Source organism: Lolium rigidum, chromosome 1, assembly GCF_022539505.1.
Source record: "Lolium rigidum isolate FL_2022 chromosome 1, APGP_CSIRO_Lrig_0.1, whole genome shotgun sequence".
In the NCBI taxonomy this organism is placed as follows: Eukaryota; Viridiplantae; Streptophyta; class Magnoliopsida; order Poales; family Poaceae; genus Lolium; species Lolium rigidum.
In genome coordinates, this window is record NC_061508.1 from 161237605 (window position 1) to 161256447 (window position 18843).

The following is an 18843-nucleotide window of genomic DNA, read 5'->3' on the forward strand; positions in this document are numbered from 1 at the left end:
CTTGAAATCGCTGATACTGCTACTTTTTTGCTTGTCTGAGATTTTGGCCGTTCTATTCAGTGAGAATCTTCTGTTCCTACCCCTTTATCCAATACATGATATTTCACATCTTCCATGTTGGGAATATAACGTGCACAATGTAAATCAGTTAACTTTATCTCCACCATTTAATTCTATCTCCATTAGTTATGTTTTTTATGCGCAGGAATCATCATACCAGATATTAGAAGTGGTTAAATAAGAGGCCTTATAGACTGTATAGTGCCATTTGACACTAAATGCTCTAATCTTGCTCCAGAGTCAAACCTTTCTAGTAATGTCGAAATATAATTTGGATATCTCTAGCTGTGTGAGATGAAGGTTTTGCTATTTTATCTGGTTCCTTGCTCAGCATCTAAAGGTATAATTGCTGCACCCCCATGGGGCTCTCCCGGGCTATCCAGGCTAGCCACATCGCGCGGAAGGATTGGGCGATGCCCTTGTTTTTCTCCACCAATTGGGCCACATGGCGCCAGGTGATTGGTTGAGAGAGGAAAGGGAGAAATATCTGTCCAAAGCAGGGAGAAAAAGGTAGTGAGACTCCTCCTCCCCCGATTTCTTCCTCAACCCTAGCCTCCATGGCTGCGACTCCCTCCTCCCCCAATTTCTTCCTCTCCCCGAGGCTCAGCCTCCATGCTCTCCTCGTCTCGGTTGCAGCGCGCCGCCGCGCGGTCGCGGTGGGAGGAGCGGCTGGGCAGTAGCGCGGCGCTATTCCCATCGTCTTTGGCAAAGGAGGCCAGCTGCAGACGGATGTTCCGCGGTTGGGTGGGTCCTCCAGCTCGTGCTGCTCCGCGCGAGCAGCAGCAGCGCCGGCGGATGATGCGGGAGATCGCCAAGGAGCCAGGACTCCCAGCTCCTTCGATTTCGTCGAAGTCACCGCGGTTCTCCCTTATCCACCTTCCTCCCGCGTCCTCTCTCGATGATGCCGGCCAGCAGCACAACGACCTACCGCCCTGTCCTCTTCTTCGTTGGAGATCTACAGGCTCTCTCTCTCTCTCTCTCTCTCTCTCTCTCTCTCTCTCTCTCTCTCTCTCTCTCTCTCTCTGTGCAGTTTCCATCAATCCACCCCAGCTAGATCCATTGTCCTAAAACAAGGCATTGACTGGCCAAGTATGGATGCATCCAGATCTGACGGAAGGCTTCATTTATATTGTGTTCACTTCATGATGTTCATTGTTTCAATTTTTCGTTTAATTTTTTGGTGGAATTGATCTGGGTCCAACAGAATCATTTTACATGGTAGAAAGAATAGGAACATTTGTTTGGTAGCCAAACAAACTGTTCCTGATGTTACATACAGCTTATAATCATGTCCATGTTCTTCCTACAGGTGCTGCTGATTCTTATTATTTGATTGAGCTCAGCCTCCTCTGCTCCCTCTTCATCTTGCACAGTGCCTCATAGGTGTCTGCCAGTTTTATGATATAGCTCCTGGTGGATGGCCTTCTCAGTCCACCGGTTGCGACATCTTCAGCATCAGATACCATGTCGTTGGCTGTTGTGCTCAACACCCACATGTTGGCCCTTCGCTCAGGTATGATGCTTGACGGAATTCTGCACCTACATTCTTCTTCATGAATTTTCACAGTTGGTTGGGTATATGGTGGGGCATGAGCTATTAACTGTCCAGGGGTTCATTTTGTACCCAAACTGTTTTAGTTGCACGATTTATTTTCTTTCCTTTTCTGAAATACTATCCCCCAAAACAGATCAAGCTTGAAACTGAAGCTTTATATTTCTGAATAAGAGGTCATGGTTGCTTCAGTTAACATGGATAAGAACAGACACTTTACTCGAGACGACTAACCTCTTATTAATGGTTAACGGGGCAAAGATGGATTATTAGTATTTTTGTTACCTCGGATTTGTGCTTTCCTCATATGACTAGCATTTTTTTTCAGGTTTCTTATGTATCAAATATCAAAGAGATACATGAGTGACAGTCTACTAGGAAGTTAATGTTTGTGGCACTCTTGTTTTGGGAAAAATCTGGAGAAGTTTGGGTTTCTAGGATTTTGCTGATGACACTATCTCGTTATGGGGTTGAAGCAGGACAACATGCTCATCTTACTAATTTGCAGATCTGAAGTGATGAAAGCTTTGAATTTTTCAAGAGGTGAGATGACACAGCAGGAGATTAAAGATCCCAAGTCTTCACTTAACAGGTTGGTTTCTTCTCTTTGGCATATGTATAGGGGACGTAAGTGGAGTATGCAATACACACTGCAAACTTGCAGTTGCGTAGCTGTTTGATAGGTGTGGAAATGTTCTTATACAGCAAGACTAGATTATTGATATTTACATCGCTTTGGTATATGTGCAGCAGGGTAGCGTCGCGGATCTGGTTGAGGGCAGCTGCTGCATGCCGGCCACCAGGAAGTGCCGCCAAGTTCCTTGCGCCGGTGGCTGTGAGATGCAACAGCTCCCTCCTTCCCATCATCCTTCTCCGCCGCAGCAGTCCCTGGTGAGAACTCTCATCCCTCCTCTTCAGGAATTAGTATTGATCTAAGAGCTTATATTGAGTACCAAAAGCATCAAGAAAAATAAATTAAAGGTGAGTTCTTGGTTGGATGTCAGATAATTTACCTGATACTGTTTCTTATTTTCCCCTCTTTTCTATGATGAAAGTGATTGACATATATGTAATAATATTTACTGTTAAGATGCGTGAGACAATTCCTAGACATTGGCTGGTTATGGTCCTGCAAAATCTATGAATCGATGGGTTGCATGTTATTACATTGTCACGGTATTTTATCCAAATTTATCTTATTCATTGCGGTCTATTTACCAGAACTACTCAACATGTCAAACATGAAGTAGAAATGAAATAAAAGGGACTTGGGAAAGTTCAAGAATGGGAGAGAATGATACCAAAACTGGACATTTCATAGTGGCCAATGTTGTGTATATTGAAATGTGCTGCATACAATGAAGTGAGATAAGTTTCAAGAATTAGCAGCATCTGAGGCAGAACAAAATGTCCGCTCATGTTTTAATTTAACATACACAAGTGTTCACTTTTTACGAGGTGGTGTGATCATTAAAAGGAAAATGTGTGAACTTTACAAATACATATGGCAGATTTCTGTTTTCTATGGATACAAGTAATAAAAGGATAACTTAAACCACTTCATATTATCCCTTTTTTGGTACATATTTAGTTCCAGAATGCTAATTGGTTGTGTTCAACTACAACATCTTTTCCCCTCACCTGACAAATTGTAATGGCACAATATTTTGCTTGTCCATGCAGACCAGCAATTGAAGGCGCTCTTTGGCTCATCAATGAGAACTTGGGAAGCACCAAAGATCATACATGCAGGACAGCTCTCTTGAACTCCAGATGCTGGTGTTCTCAAATCAGTGCTAAACTGGTAGTGTTGATTCAGCCTGAGATGGAAATTATATCATTCCACTGCATCTTGCATCTCAGTTTTGATCCGTTATGAATTTCTTTTCTGAAATATCCTTTTCAGATTGCGAAATCAGTATATTTCTGGCCCATCTATAGTAAGAACTGCACATCTTGTGTGCAAATCATTACTAACTATATTCCTCATTATGTGGAGTATAATCTGATAGACTATCAAAGCTAGCAGAATGGCTGATAGACTGTCGAAGCTAGCAGAATAGTAGAATGGTTGACAACCTTTGCACAATTATGATTATTTTCTTTTTGATGAAACAAGGATTAATCATATATGTGAAATTAGAAGAGTAGTGTTGTTAACATTCTATGTGAAAGTGGAAGAGGTTCAAGGGTAGCTTAGACGTGAGACCCGCCACCAATCGACTATGTAGCTTTACCGATCAGTTCTTGAGTGGCTGAAAAATGGAATAATTTTTCATGATGCTAGATATTTCCTTCTGATTTAACAATATGGTCAAGCGGTGGTAGTCATTGTTCTCTATTACTAGCCTGTATTTCTTGTCTCAGTTGTCTTCATTACCAATTGTCATTTATAAATATTGAAGAAACCAATCTGGCTGCTCACTTATATTTTAGAATCTATATTATCTATTCTGGGAATGGTTCTGTGTCCATCTCCTGTAGATTAATCACCTGATAAGAAGCACCTACGAGATAAAATTATGCTGTGAGAATGCTATGGTATTTACCTATTTTTTCGCGGGTAGTAGTTACATATTATGTAACATAGGTAGAAAAGGGTTTGGAATTACAACTGTGACTTAAGTGTTCTTTCTAGCTTTAGCGTGCTGGGAGTCCCCACTCTCAAGTTATAGGACCAGTGACATACATGTGGCATCATTCTCATGAGAGAGTAGAAATCAGATGCCAAAGAACGAGATTTTTCCAATTCCCATCATACAGTTGTTTGTAAGGCCAATTATGGATATGGATCCATCTTTGTGGCTTGGACGAAATTCAGGGTTGAAGCCTGAAGAGGAGCCTTTCATTTTCTTGATCCATATAGGATTATAAGCTGGAAATTTCTTTACTAATTGGAGTTTAGGTGATTTATTGGGTTCTGATCAATGGTATTTAATCCTTAGAGGTTAATGTTTTAGCACTGAGGGCATAATTCTTGATGGAGTGATTGGGATACCTGAAACAGAATGTGCAGAAGCGGGGGCTCGACTTGCCCATCCTGCATGGCAAGTCTGAAGAAATCATCCCTTCAATTGCAAATGCTCTAGGTGTACATGGTAAGCATATCTAAAAAATCATATTCGCTGAGCATGTTATTTTAGTTTGATGTGGAGTTTCTGGGTCCTTGGGTACATAGATTCATGTTACTCACCTATTCACTGTGCATCTTATTTCAATTTGACGTGGAATTTCTGGTCCTTGGCTAGTAATTCAAGTTACTTACCTATCGGCACAGCGGAGTGCCTGCACGGCCACACTATCCTGATGTTAGAAACAGTAACCATATGGTTTCAATGTGGAGTCACGCCGCCCTCTCTCGCTATCATCCATCCCCACTTTAACCAGCCAATACTGCTGGTGGATCGTACCTTGCAGCCACTGGGGAAGAATGGGAAATTTAATTGTTTTATACATATAGATGGTTAGATACAGACTTTGATATTCCTCCATTCAGGTTTTTTTTTATGTAAGCTTGTAAAGAAGCTAAACATGATCTCTCTGAAATTATGTTCTGAACTGAGAAGAGATCTTTGGTTCCTATTTTTTGTGGGGACCCATATTCTGTTATTTACAGCATCCTTTGAACACTACATGTATAAATGCCTGAATGCTATACATTATTTTAAATGTACTGTAAGTGATAACAACTAGGAAAGAGTAAGTGCGGCGCCACGCCCCACCATGGTAGTTTTTTGGGAGCATGTAAACTATTAGCACAAAAGCTGGTCGCAGAGAACGGTTCAGACAATGTAAGGAGAACTCTATGATGCTTATAACCAAATTTAGTCGGTTAATTGAATTGCAAATGTTCAGTTTCGTCAGAGTTAGTATGACAGTGAGCGGCATATGCTATTGATAGGTAAATCATACAGTCTGTACCGAAATATGGGCATCATATATAGATTCAGCAATCAGTAAACTGTTAACATAAGAATTGGCCATAGAGCACACCATGGTTCAGTCGCCAGGGTACTTTAGCTTTTGAGAACATGTCAACACCTAACCATCAGTTTTGTTTTTGTAAAGTTTACCATGTCATTCACAAGTCATATTCACCTTCAAAATCTTTCAATAGAATGACTCATCATTCCAAGGTTTTCAAAGTCATTTGATTTCACATGTTCCCATCTAGAGTAGTCAATTTTAGTTTTAGCACTAGCAACTAGTCATGAGGGGTGCTAACTAGTCCCTCCGCTTTTTAATTGACTCGGATTTAGTACAAACTTGTACTAAATTTGAGTCAATTAAAAAAGAACGGAGGGAGTAGCTTGTAGCTTTCTAGGCTAACTTTGATGCTCTTGTAGTACTCTATACTTAGACCAAAGTTAACTATAAAAGTAAGCTTTGATAATCAAAGTAAAAGCTTGCAAGAATAAAAACTTGGGATTGGATCATTAAACATAAGGTAATAGTGTAATGGTGCCTTGCTCTAGTAGAGCTTTGCCTTAGGGTAGCTTGCAAGAGTATAGCTTGCCTTGGTTGGTGTACTGATCAAAGTGTTCTTCTTCTTCTTCGTAGAAGACTTCCTCTTCCTCGTAGCCTTCGGTACTAGCGTCTATAAACGGATACGAAGTAACAATCACCAAACAAATCTTAAGTGCTAGACCAAAGACATAAATGGTTCACACAAACTAATCTAGCATCACATCCTTATAAACATGGTGGTTGACTTTGTTTTCTTTTTAAGAAAAATAATTTCCTCTCATTGAAAATATTTATTAGAGTTTCTATTTGTTTCCTCTGAGAAATAATTTCCTCTCATTGAATATTACTAAGATTTAATATCCTCAAATAATAAGTATGAGATCATGTTGACCAAAGTCAACACTTCATATTTATCCATTTGAGAAATTGATTTAAATGAGATACTATATCTCATACAATTTAAATACTAGTTGGACAATTTAATTTCACAAAGTAATTAAATATGAAATTCTAAAGACTAAGGTTATTACCTCATATTGAATTACTTAGGACAATGATTTAAATGAGATGCTACATCTCATAGAATTTAAATACTATTTTTGAAATAGTTTAAATGAGCTAGAAATGACTACATAGCCATTATTTTGAATCTAGCCCATGATCATATGAAGCAACCATGGCATATTTTTGCATAAACAATTAGAGTTTTTGAAATGTGAATTATGAGAGTTGGAATCACCTCAAAATTCATTATGGTTGATTTTTAATAATTGTTTGAAATTTGAAAACCTACTGCCTTGTTAATTTTACTACATGAGTTATACAACAAATCTAGGGTTGAGACCAGTGGGGTTTACTAGGTAATTTCACAAGCTTTCCAACAATATAAAATTCATCAAATTGGGCTCAGTAGAATTTGTTTTATTTAATTTTGAATCAAGCACCAGTAAAGAATTTCAGCTAAAAGAATTAATACGAATTCAAATGATTGGGCTTGGCGGGAAATGAACATGGGCCAGCGAGAGAGAAAAGGGAGAAGGCCGGCCCAGCAGTGTGTCTCGCACACGCGGGCCGCCTGACAGTGGCCCCCTGTTATCACCAGAATTTGACCGGATCAGAGGTGAGCCGCGATTGGAGATGGGCTTGAAGAATATACATAGAAGGAATATATGAATCAGCCTTATATGCAAAGTTTGGGCTAAATTGCCCGTGTATCTATATTATAGTAGATCGCATCTTAGTTTAGAAGTTAGAGTTTAACCCGTGCACGGTTCGGTGCACGCCTGAATTAGAAAGTCCCCAGGACTATAAATATGTATCTAGGGTTTATGAAATAAACAACAATCATCGTTCAACAAACACAAACCAGGCGCATCGCCACCCCTTTCTTCGAGGGTTTCCTTCCGGGTAAGCATCATGCTGCCTAGATCGCATCTTGCGATCTAGGCAGTACGCGTTTATTCGTCTACCTTGTGCTACTCGTGCTGAAGCGTTTTTGATGGCGAGTAGCACTACTTATCTTAGGTGTTTTGGGGCTTGCATTGATGCTTTTCTTATGCATATCTGCTTAGCAATGCCGTCCCTTGACACCTAGCTGCCCTTACGCCTATCTGGGCGTAAGGGCAGCATCTTGCTTGTTCGATACTTAGTAGATCCGATCTGTTATAGTTGCTCCTTGTTCTGCAAGGATTAGTTTAATATCCGCATGATTAGGCCTTATGCTGGGGTTGGAGGATCCGGTAGTGCGCTAGATGCTGTTTACCGTTCCTAGAAGGGATGTTCCGGGAATTAACGTAATGTTGGTTTTTAGGCCTCTTCTAGGGATAGTTTCCATCATCTTTCGTATCTGCTAGGCCCAACTACGCGTAGGATGTTCCGGTTATGCGGTGAAAACCCTAAACTGTCGTAGATTGGTTTAGCTTTGTGTTGATCAAGCGGGGTCCCCATGTCATTGCAAATCCAGCGTGAACCATGGGGCGATCGGCTCTTTGAGCCGATCCACGAGGCAACCCGAGAGCCAATAGGGCTCGTATTTAATGTTTACGTGTCTACCATGCAGGAACAATCGAAGCAATCTAACACCTTCCCGATCGGGTCTAGGTCAGGTGGCACGCCCTTGCAACCGCCGGGACGTGTGCGGAAACTTGCGGGACGACGCGAGGTGCCGGGGTCCACTAAGCGGCCTTGGGAGCCTCCCGGCTCTTCGTGTTGCTTAACCACTCGCTCGCCGGTGAGTTTTGGCGAGCAACACATTCCGGCACGCCCGGTGGGACCATCTTCGACAACATCCACGTCAACACCTGCGTCCGAGATGGCGGACGAACCGATCAAGTACGAGGATCTCCTGCGGAGCACAAGAAGAAATACGATGAGCCGAAGGCCATGCGCGAAGCCGAACTCATCGGCTCCATTGAGAAGACCCGGTCGCACGGCATCAGGTTTAAAGGATTCACTCCCCAAGGCGTTCTTGATGGTTTGGATCTGTCTCTCCCTACGGAGGAACGCACCAGAGCCCTGCGTCAGGAAATCAACTACGTTGTGGCCCATTCGCTGCATCGGCACTCCGAGAGCCTGGTGAATACTTTGGAGCGCGTTGCGCTTCATGTGGTCCAAGAGATCATGAAGCATCAGTACTCCCCCTCAGGACCTGTGATAGGGACTCATCAGGGAGAGATGCAACTCCACACCAGGCGACCATTGCCGTATGCGATGGCAGCTCCACAGCAACAAGGTTCACCGGCATACGTGGTCTACAAAGTTGGAGGTGATCCGGGCGACTATCAATTCTTATATGAGCCGCCCAAGGAGATCCCACATGGATACGTGTGCACATACGTGCCGGACTGCAACAACTGGACGCAAGCGATCCAGACTCCAACAGGAGGGATTGCCGGAGCAGGAGCAATTGTTACGGCAGGAGGGATGGCTACAGCAGCAGGGAATTTGGGAGCAGATGCTGAGAAACAAGCGTGGCTAGCTAAATACGCCACTGCACCAAGTCCCGAAAGCTCAACTGCTACAGCTTCCACCGTGGATCAGATCAGTGCAGTCCTGAGAGACCAGTTCGGCATCCTGCCGAAGAAGAAAATAATCGGCTACTCCAAGCCGTATCCTAACGAGTTTGACTTGATCCCGCTGCCACCTAAGTATCGGCTCCCCGACTTCACAAAATTCAGTGGATCAGAAGGATCTAGCTCCATCGAGCACGTGAGCCGATACCTGGCCCAGCTAGGCATGGTTTCAGCATCGGATCAGTTGCGTGTGAGGTTCTTTGCGCAATCTCTCACCGGTCCAGCTTTTGGGTGGTACACCTCGTTGCAGCCAAACTCAGTTCGATCTTGGAAGCAACTGGAAGAGCAGTTTCACACACAGTATCATTCAGAAGCTACTGAAGCGGGCATTGCCGATCTGACCCAGGTTCGGCAAAGGCGAGGAGAGACAGTATCTGAATACATTCAACGTTTCAGAGCTGTCAAGAACCGATGTTATTCGGTTCATTTGTCCGAGAAAGAAGCGATCGAGCTGGCCGTGGCAGGCCTCGCAGCGCCACTCAAGGATCCGACGTTCCAAGTGGAGTACAATTCGTTGGCGCACATGGTCCAGAGACTTACGTTGTATGAACGAGCGCCACCCGGACTCGTACCAAGACAAGTACAAGCGCACGATAGGCCCGGTCGATGTCGAGGCGGATGAAGATCCTTCCGAAGATCAGGAAGTCGCGGTAGCTGAATGGGCTCGGCCGGCAGTACCTGTGTCCTGCAAATGGGTGAATCAACCAGGGCCGCCAAGAGGGTTTGACTTTGACCTGAGCAAAGCTGAGCAGATTTTTGATTTGCTTCTGAAGGAGAAACAGTTGAAGTTACCCGAAGGCCACAAAATCCCCACGTCACAGGAGGTGAATGGCAGGCCATACTGCAAATGGCATCACACGTTCACTCACGCCACCAACGACTGCAAAGTATTGCGCGCACAGATTCAAATGGCGATAGAATCAGGCCGATTAACTTTCGGACAATTTGCTATGAAGGTTGACACACGTCCGTTCCTCGGCGTCAACATGGTGGATCTTAGCCACTCCATAGGGCGCAAGCCAGAGTTTTCTTTTGATGTCCACATGGCAGGGCTTGTGAATCGCCATAGCAAAGAAAAAGCAGAGAGCAGCCACTCCCATGGCAAGGATAAAGAGGAGGCCGATCCACGCGACCGGCCCCATGATGATGATAGACGGTACCTGACCGAGGAGGAAGTGAGAAGCGTGCGGTATCAACGTCCACTCTCCGCGCACCTCCTTAACAAATACAAACAACAGTATGACCGACGTCGGCGCTACGACGTAGATGATGAGAAACATCGTCGGTCTGATGAAGAGGTCAGGAGGTATCGTCGGCATGACAAAAACAACAACGGGTACGAGCTTCACGCTAGAGGGAGGTCAAGGGAGAAAGATAACATGGATAGGCATTGGGACTGTCCTTTCTTTAAACATTGCTGGGACTCAGGAATGAGCCGATTGCCAACAATCGAGAACTGCCCAGAATGCAGACAGCGAAGGAAAGGGACAAACAAGGTTTCAGTGTTCGAGCGTCTAGGACCTCTCCCATCTCAGAACAAGCGAGCTGAGTCATCTCAAGAAGAGGACTTTGAGGAGTCAGATGGTGAAGAAGATAGGTATCACCGACCAAGGTGGTGCCCTGATGGACTCAGCCATTCTCAGAAGCGTAGGGTGCAGCGGCTACGAAACCTGGAGGAAGCCGAGGCACGATGCACTCGTACACATTGAGGAAAGCACGGCCCGATCTGGCCGTGAAAATTCAGCAAACATTGGAGACAGAGGCGCGCCCGCCAAAGAAAGTGTGGCGCCCCAAACAGACAAAAGCCGATGCAGAGGCATCGGCTGATACAAACATGGTGTTTGTACTCCCGTCAGAATTTCGTGCTCCAAACGACGAGGAAGTATCAGTGGCTCAGCTCGACTGCGGTCCACGGCCAATTATCTTTGAGAAGCCACGGGATAGAAGCTACATGCATTTGAAGGCCCTATACCTGAGAGGTTATATCAATGGGCAGCCCGTCAGCAAGATGTTGGTTGACACCGGAGCGGCAGTCAACATAATGCCGTATTCCATGCTACGACGTTTGGGACACTCCAATGATGATCCGATCAAGACCAACGTCACATTAAGCGATTTCAACGGCCAAGCATCAGAAGCAAAAGGTGTTCTGAATGTGGATCTTACTGTAGGCCGGAAAACCATACCTACCGCGTTCTTCATCGTCGACAGCAAAAGCACTTACGCTGTCCTGCTAGGAAGGGATTGGATTCACGCTAACTGTTGCATTCCATCCACGATGCACCAATGCATCATACAGTGGGATGGAGATGAAGTGGAGGTCGTTCAGGCGGATGACTCAGTCGAGATATCATTAGCCGCCATGAATATTTGGGAGGCAGATGACCAAGAGCCGCTCTCTGGAATCAGTTTGGAAGGCTGTGAGCGCATCGAAGCTTCTAGAAATGGGGTGAGGCTGGTCTTATCTACCGGCCTGACGGAGTAGCAAGGTCCAAGACAATGGACGTACGTGGCGAGGCCGATCCCTGCGATCGGCCCCAAAAAATGGAAAGCAAATTTTTTTTTATCTCAAGCATGCCACGTAGCTACAGTAAGAAATCAAGACATGGTAAAGCTTCACTAAGCATTGCACATGAAGAAGGAGGCCGTTTCTAGCAATCGGCCAAAATTATCCTCACCATACATTCTGCTCGGGTTCAGCATTGAACTAACAGGGAATGCCTGAAGAGCCGATACCCTCAATTACTTGAAAGAATCGGCTCGCGGGGCACCTAGGTGGATAAAACACGAGGATATGAAGTTGAAGTGGCTTTCAAATGCCCAGCAGCCCAAGATATTCTTTGATGATGGGTATTGAAGTATGGGGGCCGATACACAAATCGGCCGTAAAAAAATGAAATTTTTTTAAGCACAGCCGATGCGCAGATAGAAAGCCGATGCATGGCCATCGACTCAAGAGGTACAACTGTTATAAGCAGAGGCTCAATGGAGCAGGTGTCGGGTTACGAAGAGAGACTCTACTGGATGAACTCCTAAATGGAATTGTTTGGTGACTCAGATTCTCTCTTCAAGAACCTCCAACTTCTTCTTGCAAGTATTCGAGTCCACAATATCAGCTGGGGCAAGTTTGAGGGATCACAACCCTGACCAACAACAAGAACAGCATGGACGTGCAGATCAGGTTAAGGATGGGTTGCATCAATCCGCCAAAGGTAAGGAGCCGATCTGATCAGCAAGACGCAAGAAGTGAACTGGAAAAACGCGGGGGGGGGGGGGCAACTCACCCTGAAGGTTCTGTCCTCTGGGGAGCCGATTTTGTTGAAATCGGCTGGCTCTGCATTATAATTTGGAAGCCGATGGTGGCACATTTGGCTGGCTCATTACTTTTCTCGCCTTGACTGAGGCTCGGGGGGCAGCTTGCCCTGAAGGACCCTTTGCTATAGAAAGCCGATTTGGTTGAAGTCGGCTGGCTCTGCATCTCAACTTTTTTGAGGAATGGTTGCTGCGAGAAAACAGAGCATGATTTCAAACATCGCTGTAGATTATCGAGAGAAAATTTGTGGATAAGTGATGCCTGTCCTGCAGAAGTATCAGCTCCGGCCTCCGGGTTGATTCAGCAATGGTCCTAGAGCTCTCCCGAAGGCAAAGGGGATTTGGAAAAGAAGGATTCGGCAGGAGAACGCCTGGAAACCTAAAGTTAATGATGAGACCAGGCATTATTTCAGGAGTTTTGCCGTTAAATCTAACGCTACGCTCAATGGCTGCGGTTTGGACCTTTTCGGTTGGAAGTTTGGGGATCTGAGTTTGAGCAAGGTTCGCAGGTTATCGTTTGAGGAGGTGGCTAAATTGGTCTATCTCAAAATTTATCGTAAGAGGCCGATGCGTTGCCATCGGCTCATTGAGCGTTGATCAAATTAACAATCGACAAAGTCAGCATGAAAGAAAATTGGCAAAATCAAGTTAAGGGAAATTCTTCATTAATCATGGGATTTCTTAGAAGGGAAGAGCCGATTGCTCAAGGGAGAAAGGACAAAAGAAGGGTCTGTTGACCAATCTACTACTACTACTAGGCCTACACTAGTAGATCCTAGTCTACGGGCCGTCACTGCCCTCGTCGTCGTCCTCGGAGCTCTCATCGGCACTGCTGCCGCCGGGCTCCTCGTCACTGTTCCCGTAGCCCTCTACGGGAGCTTCATCCTCCTCGTCGTCGTCGCTGTCATCGTCATCCCACCAAGTGCAGAGGCGTTTCGCTGGTGGGTAACCCTCGAGGGAGTCGTCGTCGTCGTCGTCTTCCTCCTCCTCTTTCTCAGAGGAGGTGTAACCATCCCAGGGGAACAGGTCATCCTCGCTTTCGATTCCGAGTTCCCCATCGGCGAGGAACCGGAGATCTTCATCTCCGCTGGTCAAGGACTTGTCGTCCTCGGACCGGACGGAGGAGGCGTGGTCCTCTCGGTCCCACTCTTCTGGTGCGCGTATGTCCTCCGGCGTCGGCTCGCGGGAGGAGGAAGACCGATAGGAAAGACCAGAAGAGGAGGAGGAGGAAGAAGACATGGCTACGGAGGAATGGGGTTTTTTTGCCGATGGCTAATACGGAGCAGGAGGATGAAGGAGCGAACTGTTCGATGCGGTTAAATAATGGGATATTGGGGAGAGTTAATGTTACAGCAGTTTCCGAGGAAGTGGTGCCAAAGAATTGTCGAATCGCGCATAGAAGTCAAGAAGGCAAGGCATCATGATGAAGGATACTGCAACAGTTTTGCTCTGCCACGACATGACCCGACGAAGGGAAAGCATGATGATTTTGGAAATGTCATTTCCAAAACCAGGGGGGCATGTGTTATCACCAGAATTTGACCGAATCAGAGGTGGGCCGCGATTGGAGATGGGCTTGAAGAATATACATAGAAGGAATATATGAATCGGCCTTATATGCAAAGTTTGGGCTAAATTGCCCGTGTATCTGTATTATAGTAGATCGCATCTTAGTTTAGAAGTTAGAGTTTAACCCGTGCACGGTTCGGTGCACGCCTGAATTAGAAAGTCCCCAGGACTATAAATATGTATCTAGGGTTTATGAAATAAACAACAATCATCGTTCAACAAACACAAACCAGGCGCATCGCCACCCCTTTCTTCGAGGGTTTCCTTCCGGGTAAGCATCATGCTGCCTAGATCGCATCTTGCGATCTAGGCAGTACGCGTTTATTCGTCTACCTTGTGCTACTCGTGCTTGAAGCGTTTTTGATGGCGAGTAGCACTACTTATCTTAGGTGTTTTGGGGCTTGCATTGATGCTTTTCTTATGCATATCTGCTTAGCAATGCCGTCCCTTGACACCTAGCTGCCCTTACGCCTATCTGGGCGTAAGGGCAGCATCTTGCTTGTTCGATACTTAGTAGATCCGATCTGTTATAGTTGCTCCTTGTTCTGCAAGGATTAGTTTTATATCCGCATGATTAGGCCTTATGCTGGGGTTGGAGGATTCGGTAGTGCGCTAGATGCTGTTTACCGTTCCTAGAAGGGATGTTCCGGGAATTAACGTAATGTTGGTTTTTAGGCCTCTTCTAGGGATAGTTTCCATCATCTTTCGTATCTGCTAGGCCCAACTACGCGTAGGATGTTCCGGTTATGCGGTGAAAACCCTAAACTGTCGTAGATTGGTTTAGCTTTGTGTTGATCAAGCGGGGTCCCCATGTCATTGCAAATCCAGCGTGAACCATGGGGCGATCGGCTCTTTGAGCCGATCCACGAAGGCAACTCGAGAGCCAATAGGGCTCGTATTTAATGTTTACGTGTCTACCATGAAGGAACAATCGAAGCAATCTAACACCTTCCTGATCGGGTCTAGGTCAGGTGGCACGCCCTTGCAACCGCCAGGACGTGTGCAGGAAACTTGCGGGACGACGCGAGGTGCCATGGTCCACTAAGCGGCCTTGGGAGCCTCCCGGCTCTTCGTGTTGCTTAACCACTGCTCGCCGGTGAGTTTTGGCAGGCAACACCCCCACTGTCAGCGGGTCTTAACAGCGAAACGGTAAGTTCTAATGGGAGCCGAGGATTAGACAACGATCGAATGGCTCACGCTCGTCGTCGTCGACGGCGAGCGCAACCTCACTGGCGGCGAGCACCAGGGGGTCGGCGGCTCACCTGGGCTGCGGCGATGGTCAGCGACGAGGTAGGGTGATGTTGCGGACGATGAGGAAGCCTCTATTTATAGCAGCGAGGGTGCTGCGGGTGCACGGGCATGGCAATGGTGGAGATGGCTCTACGGGGTGTGAAGGGGCAAGGTGAGGTATGAGGACGATGCAGCATGGCTTGGTGATCATCACGCGCGTCACTGCGCAGCAGGGGGAGACGGGATGGCTCGGGCGACGTCCAAGTCCGTGCAGTACTGCGGCGGAGGACGGTGACGATGGTGACGGTGACAGGGCCTGGGAGCGAGAGGTAGCTTGTTTGGCGGCTAGCTGGTGTCGCGGCGAGTGCGCGTGCGAGCGCGGAGGTCAAATGGAGGACTGACGCGACGAGGCGACGCAGTGCTCTGGCGCGTCCAGTGGCATGTCCGTGCGTGCTTTGGCATGGTCTGGGCGTCCTGGGCGCGTCACGTTCTGGCCAATGCTGGCCTCTCCTGCATCGAGGGCGTGCACCAACGTGATCAGTGGAGTGAGGTGAGTGTCAGGGACAAGCTGATGCTAGCTAGATGGGAGAGGAGAGGGGGTTGACATGGTGAGTGGCAAGGTACACGGCATGGACATGGCATGATCATTTCTCTCAGTGAATAGTGGTTGCAAAGGCATGGCTTGATCCAGAGGAGGTACAAGTACAATAATGATCACAAATCATCTCTGGTTTAGTCAAGAATCCATTGGGTTTTAGCATGTCTTGCCAAATCCAGATTGTGCACACCAGGTGTTTGTGAAAATGGCCGAAAGAAACTTAATTTGGAATTTTGGCACAAAATTTTATGGGTGTGTCTCAAATAATGTCTGGCACCTTGTGGTGGTGTTGGTTTGCAACTTTGAGTGGTTTTGTGAAAATCCAAAATGTGTATGATGTATTTTCCGTTTCAATGTTGCCACTTGGCATGCTTACATTAATCAATTGAGACAGAGTCAGCAAGGTTGGTCAACACAAAAAGTGTTCACTTTGATGTGCTCTTGGATGAGGAGAAAAGAGTTGGGAGGGTTTGGTTTAAGAATTGCTTAATACAAAGGCTCAAAGTGGGTATCATGTTAACAATGGCAGATTTGACCATTATCACATGTAACTTAAATTTTATTTTTATTTTTATTTGATTTGTGTTTCTTTGATTCAAAAGTGATTCTTATTAGTTTAGTAACATTTCCAAACCATTGAAAATGGCCTAGGTTAAAGATTTGCAAAAGTGGCCATAGCCTCATATGTGTTGCTATTTTTATTTTCTTTTCTTTTTGGTTTTGTTTTTCTTAGATCCACATTATCATTGTTTTGGGTTCATTTGATGTTAGGTTGGGTTGATGGAGGGTTTCACCATTTGGGTAAAGTGAATATGGCATAGGCCATTATTTGTAAAAATGGCCATAAGCTCACATGAGCTTTTTCTTTTATTTATTTTTCTTTTGGCTTTGTTTCTTTTTGACTCCAAAGAGCAAGGTTTAGGGTTTAAGATCATTTCAAAATACTTCACACAAGCATCATAGCAAAACTCACAACATTTAGGCATGAGCACTATGCACATTATAGAACTCAAATAAAGTTTTTGTTGGTTCCAATTTTTGGAAAAAGGAATTCTGTATTTCTTCTTTGTTTTAAAATTTGGGATGTTACAAACCCTTCCCCCTTAAACAAAATCTCGTCCCAAGATTTAAGAAAAGTTAGGATCCTAAGAGAGATTGGGCGAATGGGTTAACAGGAAAACATACTCTGCATGGCATTGGGTGCTTCCTGGGCTTCAGTGGAATTCATGCGGTAGTAACGACCGTTGCGGTTGTTCGGGTTCCTTCCGGTGTAGACACGACGCTGTTGCTACGCAGGTGCAGCGGTATTGGGGGCAGTCTTGTCTAGTTTCTTGGGGCACTCATTGGAGTAATGACCCACAACTCCACATTCATAACAATTCACAGTTGACTTGTCTTTTGGAGTGACGGGGACATCATTGCTTCCAGTCCTTGGGGCAGTGTTGGTGTTGTTGTTGTTACCATTCTGGTTGTTGTTGTTGTTGTTGTTGTTGTTGTTGTTGTGGTGGTGGTGGTGGTGGTGGTGGTGGTTGTTGTTGTTGTTGTTGTTGTTGCCTCCGGGCTTCGGGGGTCCTCCATTGTTGTTGGTGTAGTTTGAGCTATATGTCTGAGCAGGTGGCTTGTTGTGTCTTGGGGCAAATCCTCCAGATGAATTGTTGCGGTACTTCTGTGCATTGCTGGGTCCATTCTGGTTCATCAGTCTGCGCTTACGGTTCTCGTTGGCTTGATGCAGCTTTCCTTCTATCTGGATGGCAGAGTCCACAAGGGCCTCCACGTCAGCAAACGGGATGTTCACTAACACCGTCTGCATCTCATCATGCAGTCCATTCAGAAATCTTTCCTTCCTCTTCTCGTTGGTGTCGGTCTCATCCGGAGCGTACCTAGACAGAGTGAGGAATCTATCGCGGTATTCCACCACGGACATCCTTCCTTGTTTGAGTTCGCGGAACTCATCTCTCATCTTCTTGATTAGGCCCTGGGGCACATGGTACTTGCTGAACTTGAGTTTGAAGTCTTCCCAGGTCATCATCTGTCCTGCATTCATTGCGCGGGCACTTGTCCACCAGGCTCTGGCAGGTCCTGACAGGTAGTGGGTGGAAAACAGTACTTTCTCTGCAGCTTCAACTTCTGCAACTTCCAGGTTGTTCTCCATTGTTTGGAGCCAATCATCAGCATCTAGGGGCTCTTCTGTCTTGCTAAACATGGGTGGATTTGTGTTCTGGAAATTCTTCAGTTTGGATCCAGGATGATCCTGATGTCCATGTCCTTGGTTGTTCTGGGCTAGCTGTTGCAGTACGACAAGGTTGGCTTGTCGCTCAGCTCTTTCGACTTCTCGGTCTGCCATCATCATTTGTAGCATATGTAGCATTGCATCCTGGTTGGTGCTGCGGGTTAGAGGGGCCATATGAATATTAAGGTAGATCATAAGATAAGAGGGAATTTTCTATGGCTTGTTTGGTTTTGAAGTTTTTGAAAAGTTCAAAACTTGAGTACTTGAGTAGTGTTGAGGGGGTAAAAACCAACAACACTTTTTTATTCATACCAAACATCACACATTACAAAGCTAACACACCGTTGGTTTTAAGAACCATTCATTCGTTCTACGATACAAGGGGACAGATACAAACTCACACCTACGAGAGTGCTCTAGTTGTACTACTCTTCATCCGGAATGGTAGGCTCTTGTCTTCATGGGTAATGTGCTTGACGAAAGGCGCGAGCGTTGTCCAACTCCTTGCGGGTCTTGTACAACATGAAATCCAGGTATGCAACATAGTGGTTCATCTCCGGGTGCGGTGGCATGGTTATTGGTCTTCCCATGGGGTCATGTCTTGGGTAGTAAACAAAGCGAGTGTTCTTAATCTTGTTCACATTTTGTCCACACAGACGGGCAATTGCTTCTTGCATGGCTTTGGCTATTCCTTCCTTCCAAGTGTTTCACCTTATAGAAAACCATATAGTTTCCCGCATTGGGCTCCTAGCTT

General features: G+C 45.7%; 1 long non-coding RNA gene across 1 annotated transcript; it reads left to right on the forward strand.

Moving 5' to 3' along the window:
* Positions 1 to 1451: 1451 nt before the first annotated feature.
* On the forward strand, positions 1452 to 2497 carry LOC124682667. Its single transcript, XR_006996367.1, has 3 exons — positions 1452 to 1573; positions 2121 to 2204; positions 2363 to 2497. It is a non-coding gene; the product is annotated as an uncharacterized LOC124682667 (long non-coding RNA).
* The last annotated feature ends 16346 nt before the right edge of the window (positions 2498 to 18843 follow it).